At 47.6% G+C, this 17,204-nt stretch overlaps 1 protein-coding gene across 2 annotated transcripts in view; it reads right to left on the bottom strand.

Moving 5' to 3' along the window:
- Positions 1-17,204, bottom strand: part of rims3 (regulating synaptic membrane exocytosis 3) — a 229,565-nt gene that overhangs the window by 64,052 nt on the left and 148,309 nt on the right. The gene's annotated exons all lie outside the window — the stretch shown is intronic.

The following is a 17,204-nucleotide window of genomic DNA, read 5'->3' as shown; positions in this document are numbered from 1 at the left end:
TACCTACCAGGCCTATCTATAACCCTCAATCCCACTAAATCCCATGTACTCATCCAGAAGTCTCTTAAAAGACCTCAGCGAGTTCGCCTCCACCACCACCGACGGCAGCCGATTCCACTCACTCTGAGTGAAAAACTTACCCCTAACATCTCCTCTGTACCTGCTCCCCAGCACCTTAAACCTGTGTCCTCTCGTAGTGACCATTTCAGCCCTGGGAAATAGCCTCTGAGAATCAACCCTATCTATTCCTCTCAACATCTTACAAACCTCTATCAGGTCGCCTCTCAACTTTCATCTCTCCAGGGAAAAGAGTCCCAGCTCCCTCAACCCGAGTTCCAGATTCCCACCATTGAGTGAAAAAGGTTTTTCCTCAAATCTTCACTAAACCTCCTGTTCCTTAACTTAACACTGTGCCCCCTGGTTACCAAAAGGGGGTGGCACGGTAGCACAGTGGGTTAGCACTGCTGCTTCACAGCTCCAGGGTCCTGGGTTTGATTCCCAGCTCGGGTCACTGTCTGTGTGGAGTTTGCACATTCTCCTCGTGTCTGCGTGGGTTTCCTCCGGGTACTCCAGTTTCCTCCCACAGTCCAAAGATGTGCAGGTTAGGTTAATTAGCCATGCTAAGAAATTGCCCCTTAGTGTCCTGAGTTGTGTAGGTTAGAGGGATTAGTTTGTAATATATGGGGATAGGGCCTGGGTGGGATTGTGGTCGGTACAGACTCAATCGGCCAAATGGCCTCTTTCTGCACTGTAGGGTTCTATGATTTCTAAGACCATAAGAAATAGGAGCAGGAGTAGGCCATCAGCTATTTACCATTTATATAGATGATCTGGAGGAGGGAACCGAGTGTATGGTGTCGAAATTTGCTGATGACACCAAGATTGGGGGAAAGGCAAATTGTGCGGAGGGTGTGGAGAGTCTGCAGAAGGATCTAGATGGGCTGGGCGAATGGGCCAGGAAATGGCAAATGGAATTTAATGTTGGCAAGTGTGAGGTGGTCCACTTTGGTAGGAAGAATGGTAGGAAGGACTATTACTTACGTGGCGAAAAACTGCAGCAGGCGACGGTGCAGAGGGACCTCGGGGTCCTTGTGCATGAGTCGCAAAAACCCAGCTTGCAGGTGCAGCAGGTGGTCAGGAAGGCGAATGGGATGCTGGCCTTCATAGCGAGGGGGATTGAATATAAAAGTAGGGAGGTCTTGCTGCAGCTGTATAGGGCATTGGTGAGGCTGCAGCTGGAGTACTGTGTGAAGTTTTGGGCGCCGTACTTACGCAAGGATATTTTGGCCTTGGAGGGAGTGCAGAGGAGGTTTACTAGGCTGATACCGGAGTTGAGGGGGTTGAGCTATGAGGAGAGGCTGAATAAACTAGGCTTGTACTCATTAGAGTTTAGAAGAATGAGGGGAGATCTCATTGAGACGTATAAGATGATGAATGGGATGGATAGGATAGAGGTGGAGAGACTCTTCCCGCTCAAAAAAGACAGTAGGACTAGGGGGCACAGCCTCAAGATAAAGGGGAGGCGGTTTAGAACGGAGTTGAGGAGGAACTTCTTCACTCAAAGGGTGGTGAATCTCTGGAATTCTCTGCCCGTTGAAGTGGTGGAGGCTGCCTCGCTAAATATTTTTAAGAAGCGGGTTGATGGGTTTTTGATAAGAGAGGGGATTAAGGGTTATGGGGAGAGGGCGGGAAAGTGGAACTGAGCCACGACAGATCAGCCATGATCTTATTGAATGGCGGGGCAGGCTCGAAGGGCTAGATGGCCTACTCCTGCTCCTATTTCTTATGTTCTTATGTTCTTATCTAGCCCTTCGAGCCTGCCCCGCGCTGATCTGAAGTGGATCAGTTCCACTTTCCCGCTTTCTCCCCATAACCCTTAATTCCCCTGTCTGCCAAAAACCTATCTACCTGTGACTTAAATATATTTAGCGAGGTAGCCTCCACCACTTCAACGGGCAGAGAATTCCAGAGATTCACCACCTTTTGAGTGAAGAAGTTCCTCCTCAACTCCGATCTAAACTGCTCCCCCTTATCTTGAGGCTGTGCCCTCTAGTCCTGCTATCCTTTCTAAGCGGGAAGAATCTCTCTACCTCTACCCTATCCATCCCCTTCATTATCTTATACGTCTCAATAAGATCCCCCCTCATCCTTCTAAACTCCAACGAGTACAGACCCAGTCTATTTAGTCTCTCTTCATAGTCCAACCCCCTTATCTCCGGTATCAGCCTAGTGAACCTCCTCTGCACTCCCTCCGAGGCCAATATATCCTTCCGCAAGTGCAGAGACCATTTCTATGTAAAGGCAACATTTCAGGCTACCCTATCCTTCATCATTTTGAACACCTCAATCAGGTCCCCCTCAGCCTTCCCTGTTCGAAGGAAAGGAACCCCAGCCGATCCAGCCTCTCTTCATAACTGGGACACTCCAGCCCAGGCAACATCCTGGTGGATCGCCTCCGCACCCTTTCCCAGTGTAATCCCATCAGGAAATGGCAATCCGTCATCCTTCATTCCCGGAAGGTGCTATAGTGGGATATTTAAACGTGGAGGGGTTGGGTGGGCTGATCCTATTGCTAACACATTCGGGACAAGAGGTGATAATTAGATTCCCGATCCCTGTTCCAGGATACAGAGTTTGCCACCTTGGCTGATAGTGAATGGTTTTAAGAGGGGAGATGGACAGATTTCTAATAAAAAAAATGGAAGAGGGATATGGGGGAGGTGGATTTGAGACCAGGGAGAGATCAGCCACGATCTGATTGAATGACGGAGCAGGCTCGAAGGGCTGAACTTGCCCACTTAAAACATAAGAACGTAAGAAATAGGAGCAGGAGTAGGCCATCTAGCTCTTCGAGCCTGCCCCGCCATTCAATAAGATCATGGCTGATCTGAAGTGGATCAGTTCCACTTTCCCGCTTTCTCCCTTAATCCCCGTGTCTATTAGAAACCTATCTACCCGTGACTTAAATATATTGAGCGAGGTAGCCTCCACCACTTCAACGGGCAGAGAATTCCAGAGATTCACCACCCTTTGAGTGAAGAAGTTCCTCCTCAACTCTGATCTAAATTCACCCCCCCTTATCTTGAGGCTGTGCCCTCTAGTCCTGCTATCCTTTCTAAGCGGGAAGAATCTCTCTACCCTATCCACCCCCTTCATTATCTTATACGTTTCTATAAGATCCCCCCCCTCAGCCTTCTGCTCCTGATTCCTATGTTGCTATTAGTTAATGGGATTGATAAAGTGACCCTGTGATCTTGGGATGCAAGATCAGAGTTTTGACTCAATTCAATCTTTACGAAACGGTACCTACCCTCTTATTGGAAGCCATGGGTATGTTTTTACTGGTAATGCTCGGCACTTCTGCGTTAGTTTGCTGCAGAGAACTTCTGGTTGGAGCACTGCAGTGTTATATAAATTCATAAAACAACAGCAGTCAGATACAGGTCTCCAGATACCTTTGAAATCTGCCTAAAATAGCCAGCAGCTCTGAAGGAGGCTGCTATTAAAATTCCTGACACACTCCAAGAGCGCTGGGGAGTACACTGAAGTAATTACACCTCCCAAGTTTAGCAGAGATCTCACACAGGACAGCTGAATTAGAAGGGATAGTTATGTTGAGTGACAGTCACAGGCAAACAGATCATTAAACATTTGTTAACTTTGTATTCAGGTAAGGTGGATGGTTTTCATCTGTGTGAAGCGAGCTCTTGAACTGAGATCATTTTACTCATTCCTTTATCAAAATATTTTTTTGCTGTGTCGTATGAGACCAGCCCGCCAGTGAAATGTCTGGCAAGCAGCCAGAGGTGCATCTATATAGCACCTTTAATGTTGTAAAACGTCGTTGAAGTCAAGGGTAAGAAAATAAAAGTTAACACTGAACTGGATAAAGAGATAGAGGAGATCGATAACCGAATCATGGTCAAACTGTCAGAATTCAAATCATAGCTTCAGAGTCGGGGTGGGGAACAGTGGGGGGAAGATAGAGAAGGAGGAGAAAGAGTAATAGGATATTTTGGTCTTGGAGGGAGAGCAGAGGAGGTTCACTAGGCTTAACCGGAGATGAGGGGGTTGGACTATGAGGAGAGATTGAATAGACTGGGTCTGTACTCGTTGGAGTTTAGAAGGTTGAGGGGGGATCTTATAGAGATGTATAGGATAATGAAGGGGATGGATAGGGTAGAGGTAGAGAGATTCTTCCTGCTTAGAAAGGACAGCAGGACTAGAGGGCACAGCCTCAAGATAAAGGGGGGGCAGTTTAGATCAGAGTTGAGGAGGAACTTCTTCACTCAAAGGGTGGTGAATCTCTGGAATTCTCTGCCCGTTGAAGTGGTGGAGGCTACCTCGCTGAATATATTTAAGTCACGGGTAGATAGGTTTCTGATCGATAAGGAAATTAAGGGTTATGGGGAGAAAGCAGGAAAGTGGAACTGATCCACTTCAGATCAGCCATGATCTTATTGAATGGCGGGGCAGGCTCGAAGGGCTAGATGGCCTACTCCTGCTCCTATTTCTTATGTTTTTATTATGTAGGAGGAGGAGGAGGGAGGAAGAACAAGGTGGAAAAGTAGGAGGGGAGTGCACAGTGGTTAGCACTGCTGCCTCACAGTGCCAGGGACCTGGGTTCGATTCCCGCCTGGGTCACTGTGTGTGTGGAGTTTGCACATTCTCCACGTGTCTGCGTGGGTTTCCTGCGGGCGCTCCGGTTTCCTCCCACAGTCCGAAAGATGTGCGGGTCAGCAGCATTGGCCGTGCTAAATTCTCCCTCCGTGTACCCGAGCAGGTGTCAGAGTGTGGTGACAAGGGGATTGTCACGGTAACTTCACTGCAGTGTTAATGTCAGCCTACTTGTGAAACAAATGCATAAACTGAAACAGAAACGGAAAGAGGAAGGGGGTGTGGGTCCAGGTGGGAGTTTCCGAGCTTGGGACTGGGTGATGAAGGCACGGCTGCCAATGGTGGAATCATTGGGGAGTGTGAGAAACTGGAACTGGAGGAAGGCAGGAAGTAGGCAGGCATTCAGATAGTCCTGAATTATCAAATCTTGGTGCTGACAGAGAGGGGTGAGGCTGGGATCCTTTGGTTATACCATAAGCACATTATTCAATGCAAGTCCCTAACTCAAAGGGGAGACTGCAGGACACAGCTATTCAGCACCATGTAGCTGGTATTAGGACCCCTCCACACTAGTGAGCAGGAGGTGTAGTTGCTATTCACTCAGTAACGTATCATCTCATGTGCTGAATTATAGTTCTCTGAAAGCTCCGATTTTCAGACAGATCCAAGATTATTGGAGGTTTGGACAACGAACAAACTTTTCAAACATTTGGTCTTCACATTGAGATGACTGATTGAGAATGAGACAGTTGTTTTGCCAAATCCCTTGAACTATCTGACATCTACGACCCCTCGATATACAGCGGCTGCCACCAAAACATTGGCTAAATTAAACATTGCGGCTGAAGGTTGTAGGATTGCTGGTCAGCCTTGTGTCAACAATGGAGAAGGGTTCAGCAAACAAGATCGGTATTCGGAGTGTGTCTGTGTCGGTATTCGGAGTGTGTGTGTGTCGGTATTCGGAGTGTGTGTGTGTCGGTATTCGGAGTGTGTGTGTGTGTTGGTATTCGGAGTGTGTGTGTGTTGGTATTCGGAGTGTGTGTGTGTCGGTATTTGGAGTGTGTGCGTGCTGGTATTCGGAGTGTGTGTGTGTGTTGGTATTTGGAGTGTGTGTGTGTTGGTATTCGGAGTGTGTGTGTGTTGGTATTCGGAGTGTGTGTGTGTTGGTATTCGGAGTGTGTGTGTGTCGGTATTCGGGGTGTGTGTGTGTCGGTATTCGGAGTGTGTGTGTGTCGGTATTCGGGGTGTGTGTGTGTTGGTATTCGGAGTGTGTGTGTGTTGGTATTCGCAGTGTGTGTGTGCTGGTATTTGGAGTGTGTGTGTGTTGGTATTCAGAGTGTGTGTGTGCTGGTATTCGCAGTGTGTGCGTGCTGGTATTCGGAGTGTGTGTGTGTTGGTATTCGGAGTGTGTGTGTGCTGGTATTCGGAGTGTGTGTGTGTTGGTATTCAGAGTGTGTGTGTCGGTATTCAGAGTCTGTGTGTGTTGGTATTCGGAGTGTGTGTGTGTCAGTATTTGGAGTGTGTGTGTGTTGGTATTCGGAGTGTGTGTGTGTCAGTATTTGGAGTGTGTGTGTGTTGGTATTCGGAGTGTGTGTGTGTCGGTATTCGGAGTGTGTGTGTGTGTTGGTATTCGGAGTGTGTGTGTGTGTCGGTATTCGGAGTGTGTGTGTGTCGGTATTTGGAGTGTGTGTGTTGGTATTCGGAGTGTGTGTGTGTCGGTATTCGGGGTGTGTGTGTGTCGGTATTCGGAGTGTGTGTGTCGGTATTCGGAGTGTGTGTGTGTCGGTATTCGGGGTGTGTGTGTGTTGGTATTCGGAGTGTGTGTGTGTCGGTATTCGGGGTGTGTGTGTGTTGGTATTCGGAGTGTGTGTGTGTCGGTATTCGGGGTGTGTGTGTGTCGGTATTCGGAGTGTGTGTGTGTCGGTATTCGGAGTGTGTGTGTGTGTTGGTATTCAGAGTGTGTGTGTGTCGGTATTCGGAGTGTGTGTGTGTGTCGGTATTCGGAGTGTGTGTGTGTCGGTATTCGGAGTGTGTGTGTGTGTTGGTATTCAGAGTGTGTGTGTGTTGGTATTCGCAGTGTGTGTGTGCTGGTATTTGGAGTGTGTGTGTGTTGGTATTCAGAGTGTGTGTGTGCTGGTATTCGCAGTGTGTGCGTGCTGGTATTCAGAGTGTGTGTGTGCTGGTATTCGCAGTGTGTGCGTGCTGGTATTCGGAGTGTGTGTGTGTTGGTATTCGGAGTGTGTGCGTGCTGGTATTCGGAGTGTGTGTGTGTTGGTATTCGGAGTGTGTGTGTGCTGGTATTCGGAGTGTGTGTGTGTTGGTATTCAGAGTGTGTGTGTGTCGGTATTCAGAGTCTGTGTGTGTTGGTATTCGGAGTGTGTGTGTGTCAGTATTTGGAGTGTGTGTGTGTTGGTATTCGGAGTGTGTGTGTGTTGGTATTCGGAGTGTGTGTGTGTCGGTATTCAGAGTCTGTGTGTGTTGGTATTCGCAGTGTGTGCTGGTATTCCGGGTATTTGGAATTTTTTGCCCCTTTTGGAATTGTTGGGTGGAGAATGATTGGCAGGTCAGACGCTGCCTTTGGACCTTTATTCCCCCGCAGCAAAATTCCGAGGTTTTAGTTTCATTATGTCAGATGCTGTTTGGACGTGAGACAGCAAGCAGTGTTTCTTATCTCTGGAGTAAATATTCTGCTGTTTCTGTGCTGCTGCTCGGAGCTACTGATGGAGGCAGAGCGTGTCTGTGTCTCCAGGGGTGACTGGAAGTTCCAGGGCTGGGACGCCCCAAGAGTTTCAATGAAACATCCAAATCCACAGGAGCTGCAAATCCAGCATCACGGCAGTATACTCACCTTCCGGCCAAGCCCAGTAATGGGTGTGTGTTTGTGGAGGTTATTCGATTTGGAACATTTGATTAAGGGTTGTACAATATTGTGGTTCTTTTGTAATTGGTAAAAGTTGTGCTGATTTTCTTATTATAGTTTAACTGTGCTCTTAAATAAATTTTCCTTGATGAAAGCTGCCTGGAGGAACACTTCAATCATACTTGGAGTGAAACACCTTCTGCTCCCTGTGCCAAATTCACAGTGCAAAACCCTTTGGTTTAGGCTGACTTCATAAAGCAGCTTGGAGTTTCTGACGTGGGCCAAACAGCGCCTTACTCTAAACTACTCAGTTAATCAGCTTTACTTATCAAACCCATCAATGGAAGTATTCAAAATATTAAACAGAAATACAATTTGTTTGAATGCCTTGGTGATCTTCCTCTCCAGCTGCTCTCTGCTGTGTCCCGGGGATAAATCTTTTAATTCCTGCAAACCCCAGGATAATCGGCATGGCTCGACTTTGAACTTTGATTTTTGTTACTAGTTGCACTTTTTGAAGTTACGATTTTGAATTTGTCTTTTTCTGTCTGGGGTTTAAGACACTGGGACCCTGCACAGACACTGGGGAAACTGCCCTGACTGCTGCAATGCAATACAATTTCATAATCCACCAAGTGGGGTGAAGACAGACGCTCAACCCCCTGGGGAACCTAGAAGACCCCATCCCCTGTTGAGCCACACTACCCTGAGACTTTTCAATTGTCTCTGATATGAGACATTAAAATGCAATTTGCTGTTCTGAGACAATAACTGCAGCAGACATGAACAAATAAAATTTCTCTTGGCGTATACAAGGTACTTCAAACAATATAATTCAATGGCCCTTTGCCAGCTGAGAGGAGAGAAACAGCAATGCTGTATTGGACACAGACAGGTTAAAGCTATATGCTCCCTACAGGAATGCTGACCTGCGGCACCACCTCAGACAGGTATTTACTTCAAGGCTCAGCAGATTTCAAACTACAGGATTGTATTCATCTGAATCTCTATATCTGGGTGGTGCTGTGTAAGTACCTAGAATGTCCTTAGTGATGCCCAATGAATGACACGACAGGGTCACGTGACTGGACAAACAGGTACAAATGGTGCTTTGAAGAACCTCCACACTGTGACTGAGGAATGAGGGGAAATTTGGAGGCTGTGTGTTCTAGCAAAGGGAGTGAAACATAGCCCTGCTGTTCCTGGGGAGATTGCTGAATCATTTTTGATGGGGCAGTGTCTTCTCTTTCGTGTTGTGGGTGTTTCTGTTTTGGAGTGTTGTGCTCGATTTGCAATGTAACCATCCTGAGAGAAAAAAAAATTCAAAACGAACTTCCACTTTTTAAAAAAAAGTGGGAATCCGCTCCATAAAACAATATCCAGGAGAACAACTGAACAAAACAACGCAACAGCGAACGATCGCATCAAAAGCAGTCAAGGAATAGCTAACTGTGTACTCCTTTGTCTTACTTTTCATCAATTGTAATGATCCCAGAAGCCTATCCTCATACTGTGTCACCTGTACCTGTGTGTGCGAGTGTGATGTATGAATGGTGGCTGCAGTTTTCCTAGTTCTGTTTTAGCGCAGAAAATAGCTTCAATACATTTACCTTATTTGTTTAACGTAAGGAAATCTGTCTGAATAATTCTTTCCAATATCAAACTGTAATTATTGAGACTCCGACAGAAACAGCAAAGTATATCCTGTCTTAAAAAAACACCCTCCGTAACAGTCACCCCTGGAGTGGGAGAGTCGGAGAGACATTTCCCCATCCTTAATCGGTTGGAACATTTTTTTCAAGAGGTGATTAGTTTTTGGTTACACTTGGATAGTCACCCAGCTACTTCCCCTGGCTGGCTGGCTAAAACCACTTAGTGCATTCCCACAGCTGGACAGGGTTTGTGATGGCTTTGGAAACACTGAGGTTGAGGTAATGATATTTCCAATGGATATTGGGAGAGGGTGGGTGGGATTGAGGGATATGGGGAGAGGGTGGGTGGGATTGAAGGATGGGGAGAGGGTGGGAGGGATTGAGGGATATGGGGAGAGGGTGGGTGGGATTGAGGGATATGGGGAGAGGGTGGGTGGGATTGAGGGATATGGGGAGAGGGTGGGTGGGATTGAGGGATGTGGGGAGAGGGTGGGTGGGATTGAGGGATGTGGGGAGAGGGTGGGAGGGATTGAGGGATATGGGGGAGAGGGTGGGTGGGATTGAGGGATATGGGAGAGGGTGGGTGGGATTGAGGGATGTGGGGAGAGGGTGGGTGGGATTGGGGGATGGGGGGAGAGGGTGGGTGGGATTGGGGGATGGGGGGAGAGGGTGGGAGCGATTGAGGGATGGGGGAGAGGGTGGGTGGGATTGAGGGGTATGGGGAGACAGTGGGTGGGATTGAGGGATGTGGGGAGAGGGTGGGAGGGATTGAGGGATGTGGGGAGAGGGTGGGAGGGATTGAGGGATATGGGGAGACGGTGAAGGGATTGAGGGATATGGGGAGAGGGTGAAGGGATTGAGGGATATGGGGAGAGGGTGGGAGGGATTGAGGGATGTGGGGAGAGAGTGGGTGGGATTGAGGGATGTGGGGAGAGGGTGGGTGGGATTGAGGGATGTGGGGAGAGAGTGGGTGGGATTGAGGGATGTGGGGAGAGGGTGGGAGGGATTGAGGGATGTGGGGAGAGGGTGGGTGGGATTGAGGGATGTGGGGAGAGGGTGGGAGGGATTGAGGGATGTGGGGAGAGGGTGGGTGGGATTGAGGGATATGGGGAGAGGGTGGGTGGGATTGAGGGATGTGGGGAGAGGGTGGGTGGGATTGGGGGATGTGGGGGAGAGGGTGGGTGGGATTGAGGGATGTGGGGGAGAGGGTGGGTGGGATTGGGGGATATGGGGAGAGGGTAGATGGGAGGGATTGAGGATTACAGGGTCAGGTTGATAAATGAAATGATGCAAAGGAATATGAACAATTTGGGTCAGAATATTGCTGTAACCTGTCAAATGACATCGAAACATAGAACATTACAGCACAGTACAGGCCCTTCGGCCTTCGATGTTGTGCTGAGCTATGTCCAAGCCCAAGGTCAGCCTATCCCACTCCCTATCATTCTGGTGTGCTCCATGTGCCTATCCAATAACCGCTTGAAAGTTCCTAAAGTGTCCGACTCCACTATCACAGCAGGCAGTGCATTCCACATCCCAACCACTCTCTGAGTGAAGAAATGAAGTAAATAAATTTCACTGAGTAAATGGATTAAAGATTCACTGCAATAGTTACACTAGTCTCAGACCCAGGAGGATTCACTCGGTGAATTGTTCTATAATAAGCTACACAGATATGTTTGTAGAAACTTGCAAATCTTGTTCGTATTTTCTTTCAGGCTGTTCGATGCACTGAGCCCATCACATCCGTCATCGAGAAACAGGAAGGAAATCCTCGTATCTGGGAAGTGCAGAGTTCAGCTGTGACTCTCAGCTCATTAGTTAGAAGATTGTTGTTCAAGTCTCAGTCTGGAAACTTCAGCTCAAAATCCAGACTGATCACTGGGGGGGGGAAACTGTGGCACTGTGGCACTGGGGGCGGGGGCACTGCAGCACTGGAGGGGGCACTGCAGCACAGGGGGGCACTGTGGCACTGGGGGGGCACTGCAGCATGGGGGGGCACTGCAGCACCTGGGGAGCATGGCACTGTCCCACTGGGGGACATGGCACTGCAGTACTGGGGGAGCATGGCACTGTCCCACTGGGGGACATGGCACTGCAGTACTGGGGAACAACAGAACAGAGGCACTGAGGATGGCGCTGTCAGTGGTGCCACCTTTTAGAACATAGAACATAGAACATAGAACATTACAGCGCAGAACAGGCCCTTCGGCCCACGATGTTGCGCCGACCAGTTACAAAACAATGACCCACTAGCCTAAACCAATCCCTTTTCGTCCATAAACCTATCCACGGATCTCTTAAACGCCCCCAAACTAGGCGCATTTACAACTGCAGCAGGCAGGGCATTCCAATCCCTCACCACCCTCTGGGTAAAGAACCTACCCCTGACATCCGTCCTATAACTACCACCCCTTAATTTAAAGCCATGCCCCCTCGTGCTAGATTTCTCCATCAGAGGAAAAAGGCTATTACTATCCACCCTATCTAAACCTCTAATCATCTTATATGTTTCAATAAGATCCCCTCTTAGCCGCCTTCTTTCCAGCGAAAACAACCCCAAATCCCTCAGCCTCTCCTCATAGGACCTCCCCTCCATACCAGGCAACATCCTGGTAAACCTCCTCTGCACCCTCTCCAAAGCCTCCACATCCTTCCTGTAATGTGGGGACCAGAACTGCACACAATACTCCAAGTGCGGCCGCACCAGAGTTGTGTACAGTTGCAACATGACGCTGCGACTCCTAAATTCAATCCCCCTACCAATAAACGCCAAGACACCGTATGCCTTCTTAACAACCCTATCTACTTGACTCCCAACTTTCAGGGATCTATGTACACATACACCTAGATCCCTCTGCTCATCCACACTATTCAAAGTCCTCCCGTTAGCCCTACACTCGACACATCTGTTATTCCTACCAAAGTGAATTACCTCACACTTCTCCGCATTAAACTCCATCCGCCACCTCTCGGCCCAGCTCTGCAACCTGTCTAAGTCTTCCTGCAAACTATGACACCCTTCATCACTATCTACCACACCTCCGACTTTGGTGTCATCAGCAAACTTACTAATCCACCCAACTATACCCTCATCCAGATCATTAATAAAGATTACAAACAGCAGTGGCCCCAAAACAGATCCCTGAGGCACACCACTCGTAACCGAACTCCATGATGAATATTTACCATCAACCACCACCCTCTGTCTCCTATCCGCTAGCCAATTCCTGATCCAATTCCCTAGATCACCCCCAATCCCATACATCTGCATTTTCTGCAGAAGCCTACTATGGTGAACCTTATCAAACGCCTTACTAAAATCCATATATACCACGTCAACTGCCTTGCCCCCATCCACCTCTTTGGTCACTTTTGGGTGATATGATAAACCTGATTGCCTGCCTTGGGCAGACACCATGGCACGATTGGATGGAGAGGAGGGGGATTTGTCTTTCACAACCTCAGGATATTCCAAAATGCTTCAGAGTCGCTGAAGTGAGGCATGGCATGTTGACATGGTCGATGGCTTCTCAGGGGGTTTCCCAGAAGTCCCAGTTCAGCAACCAAAACAAAATAAAACATCGACAATCCTTTAAATTACGTTGCTTCTCTTAGCTTTCCATAAAGCTATCAAACATAACCATTCATAGTATCAATTTCAAAAAGCTTTTAGCCTCTTCAGACCTCTTAATTCTTGGAGCTCAGCCAAGCATTCTGCTGTGAAACCATGATATAAACAAACAAATAAATACACGAATTTGTGCTTACTGGCTGGAACGCCTAATTGATGATTTGAAAAATGTATGACTGGGAGCCATAAATTTGGCTGCACATTTGCATGACTGCACCTTTTATATTTCAAAAACCATTCAAATGGAGTCAAGTTGTCTGAAAATCAAGACAATAGCCTTGAAGAAGATGAATATTGGTCAATTCCTATCCCATTAAGGTATATAAGATACTGAAGGGAATAGACAGGGTCAGTAGTGAGAGACTGCTCCCTAGATTGGTTACGAATACAAGAGGACATGATTTAAGGGTAAGGGGGGAGAGGTATAATTTGGATATGAGAGGAAGGTTCTTTACGCAGAGAGTAGTGGGGGTATGGAACGCGCTACCGAGTAGGGTGGTGGAGGCGGGAACGTTGGACTCGTTTAAGGTTCAGTTAGACAGACACATGAGTGAAACGAGGATGGAGGGTTATGGTAGGGGTTATTAAATAAGGGTTAGAACCTCGGGAGACACCGGAAAGGCAGGCTTGTGATTAACGTTTTTGTCTTTTCACTCCGCAGGTGGAGGTCCACCTCGTTGTCAAACGTGGGGCATGCACACGGTGGGTCGTGCGTGGGCTGCTCCTGGAGGTTCCGGGAGTGGCCTAGTACTTTGTGTCGGTGTGTGTGCTTGATCCTGGACCGATAGACGGGCGCCGCAACAGCTCGGTGACTAGCACTGCTAGCTGTGCAGATACATGGATTTGGGCCTGTGTCTGTGGGAGTTTGTGCGTTCTCCCTGTGGTTGCGTGGGTTTCCTCCGGGCGCTCCGGTTTCCTCCCACACCCCAAAGATGTGCTCTTAGGCTGATTGGTTTTACCAAATTGACACTATTCTCCCCTGAATCTGGCTAAGTCAGGGGTTCTATTTGTAGATACGCAGGGTAGAATAGGTGTAGAGCGATGCGGCGGCGTGGGCTTGTTGGGCCGAAGGGCCTGTTTCCCGTGCTGGGCTGTTCTTTGTTCTTTGTATTAATAATCATTAGGGTGAAGCCAACCCTTTAGACATAATCACTAGGACAACGGGGTCCTGGCTGAGTCCCCAGATCAAATCAAACGACATAGAAAATCTACAGCACAAACAGGCCCTTCGGCCCACAAGTTGCGCCAATGATATCCCTACCTACTAGGCTTACCTATAACCCTCTATCCTACTAAGTCCCATGTACTCATCCAAAAGTCTCTTAAATGATGTTTACGAATTTGCCTCTACCACCACCGACGGCAGCCGATTCCATTCACTCACCACCCTCTGAGTGAAAAACTTATCCCTAACATCACCTCTGTACCTGCTCCCCAGCACCTTAAACCTGTGTCCTCTCGTAGCGACCATTTCAGCCCTGGGAAATAGCCTCTGAGAATCCACCCGATCAATACCTCTCATCATCTTATACACCTCTATCAGGTCGCCTCTCATCCTTCGTCTCTCCAGGGAGAAAAGGCCAAGCTCCCTCAACCTATCTTCATAAGGCATGCCTCCCAATCCAGGCAACATCCTTGTAAATCTCCTCTGCACCCTCTCAATAGCTTCCACATCCAGCTGTGACCTTATTTGGATCATTAGCAAGAGGAATGCCCCTCTACAACTCCATAGAACCAAAGAAAATTACAGCTCAGAAACAGGCCTTTTGGCCCTTCTTGTCTGTTGCCGAACCATTTTTTGCCTAGTCCCACTGACCTGCACTTGAACCATATCCCTCCACACCCCTCTCATCCATGAACCCATCCAAGTTTTTCTTAAATGTTAAAAGTGACCCCGCATTTATCCGGCAGCTCATTCCACACTCCCACCACTCTCTGCGTGAAGAATCCCCCCCTAATATTCCCTTTAAACTTTTCCCCCTTCACCCTTAACCCATGCCCTCTGGTTTTTTTCTCCCCTAGCCTCAGTGGAAAAAGCCTGCTTGCATTCACTCTATCTATACCCATCAAAATCTTATACACCTCTATCAAATCTCCCCTCATTCTTCTACACTCCAGGGAATAAAGTCCTAACCTATTCAATCTCTCTCTGTAACTCAGCTTCTCAAGTCTCAGCAACATCCTTGTGAACCTTCTCTGCACTCTTTCAACCTTATTTACATCCTTCCTGTAACTAGGTGAGCAAAACTGTACACAATATTCCAAATTCAGCCTCACCAATGCCTTATATAACCTTACCATAACACTCCAACTTCTATACTCGGTACTCCGATTTATAAAGGCCAATGTACCAAAAGCACTCTTTACGACCCTATCCACCTGTGACGTCACTTTTAGGGAATTATGTATCTGTATTCCCAGATCCCTCTGTTCAACTGCACTCTTCAGGGTCCTACCATTTACCCTGTAGGTTCTACTTTGGTTTGTCCTTCCAAAGTGCAATACCTCACACTTGTCTGCGTTAACTTCCATTTGCCGTTTCTCAGCCCATTTTTCTAGTTGGTCCAAATCTCTCTGCAAGCTTTGAAAACCTTCCTCACTGTCCACTACACCTCCAATCTTTGTATCATCAGCAAATTTGCTGATCCAATTTACCACATTATCATCCAGATCATTGACATAGATGACAAACAACAATGGACCCAACACCGATCCCTGCAGCACACCACTAGTCACAGGCCTCCACTCAGAGAAGCAATCCTCCACAACCACTCTCTGGCTTCTTCCATTGAGCCAGTGTCTCATCCAATTTACTACCTCCCCATCTATATCCAGTGACTGAACCTTCCTAACTAACCTCCCATGAGGGACCTTATCAAAGGCCTTGCTGAAGTCCAGGTAGACAACATCCACCGCCTTCCCTTCATCCACTTTCCTGGTAACCTCCTCGAAAAACTCTAATAGATTGGTCAAACATGACCTACATGCACAAAGCCATGTTGACTCTCCCTAATAAGTCCTTGTCTATCCAAATATTTGTGGATCCTATCCCTTATCACACCTTCCAATTGCTTGCCCACCACTGACGTCAAACTTACCGGCCTATAATTTCCTGGATTTCTTTTGGAACCTTTTTTAAACAGCGGAACAACATGAGCCACCCTCCAATCATCTGGCACCTACCCCGTGAATGCTGACATTTTAAATATGTCTGCCAGGACCCCTGCAAGTTCAACACTAGCCTCCCTCAAGGTCTGTGGGAATACCCTGTCTGGTGCTGGGGATTTATCCACTCTGATTTGCCTCAAGACAGCCAGCACTTCCTCCTATTTAATCTGTAAAGGTTCCATGACCTCCCTACCTGTTTCTGTAGACTCCATGTCTGTTTCCTCAGTAAATACGGATGCAAAAAACCCATTTAGTATCTCCCCCATCTCTTTTGGTTCCATACACAGTCTACCACTCTGGTCTTCAAGAGGACCAATTTTATCCCTCACTATCCTTTTGCTCCTAACATACCTATAGAAGCTCTTTGGATTTTCACTCTGTCTGCCAAAGCAACCTCATGTCTTTTTAGCCCTCCTGATTTCCCTCTTAAGTAGCTTCTTGCACTTTTTATACTCCTCGAGCATCTGATCTGTTCCTTGCTGCCTGTACATTTCATACAACTCTCTCTTCCTCTTAACCAGTGTTACAATCTCCCTCGAGAACCAAAGTTCCTTATTCCTATTTACTTTGCCTTTAATCCTGACAGGAACATACAAACTTTGCACTCTCAAAATTTCTCCTTTGAAGGTCTCCCACTTTCCATCCTTCCCAGAGAACAGCCTGTGCCAATCCACACTTCCCAGATCCCTTCTCAGTTCATCAAATTTGGCCTTTTTCCAGTTCAGAACTTCAACCCGAGGACCAGATCTATCCTTATCCATGATCAGGTTGAAACTAATGGCATTATGATCACTGGATCCAAAGTCTTCCCTCACACTCACATCCATCCCCTGCCCTAACTCATTTCCCAATAGGAGATCCAGTATCGCATCCTCTCTAGTTGCCACCTCTATATACTGATGTAGAAAATTCTCCTGAACACATTTTACAAACTCTACCCTGTCTAAACCTTTACCAGTATGTGTGTCCCAATCTATATGTGGAAAATTAAAATCCCCTACTATCACAACTTTGTGTTTCTTGCAGTTGTCAGCTATCTCTCTGCTGATTTGCTCCTCCAATTCTCTCTGACTATTGGGTGGTCTATAATACAACCCCATTAATGTGGTCATACCTTTCCTGTTTCTCAGTTCCACCCATAGGGTCTCTGTAGACAAGTTCCCTAATCTATCCTGCCTGAGTGCCACTGTAACATTTTCCCTGACCAACAATGCCTGCCACCACACCTTTTATCCCTCTGCCTCTATCACGCCTGAAACATTGGAACCCTGGA

Source organism: Carcharhinus amblyrhynchos, chromosome 24 (assembly GCF_965287045.1).
Source record: "Carcharhinus amblyrhynchos chromosome 24, sCarAmb.v2.hapA, whole genome shotgun sequence".
Lineage (NCBI taxonomy): Eukaryota > Metazoa > Chordata > Chondrichthyes > Carcharhiniformes > Carcharhinidae > Carcharhinus > Carcharhinus amblyrhynchos.
The sequence above is the reverse complement of the archived record's forward strand: the minus strand, read 5'-3'. Positions and strand labels throughout refer to the sequence as shown.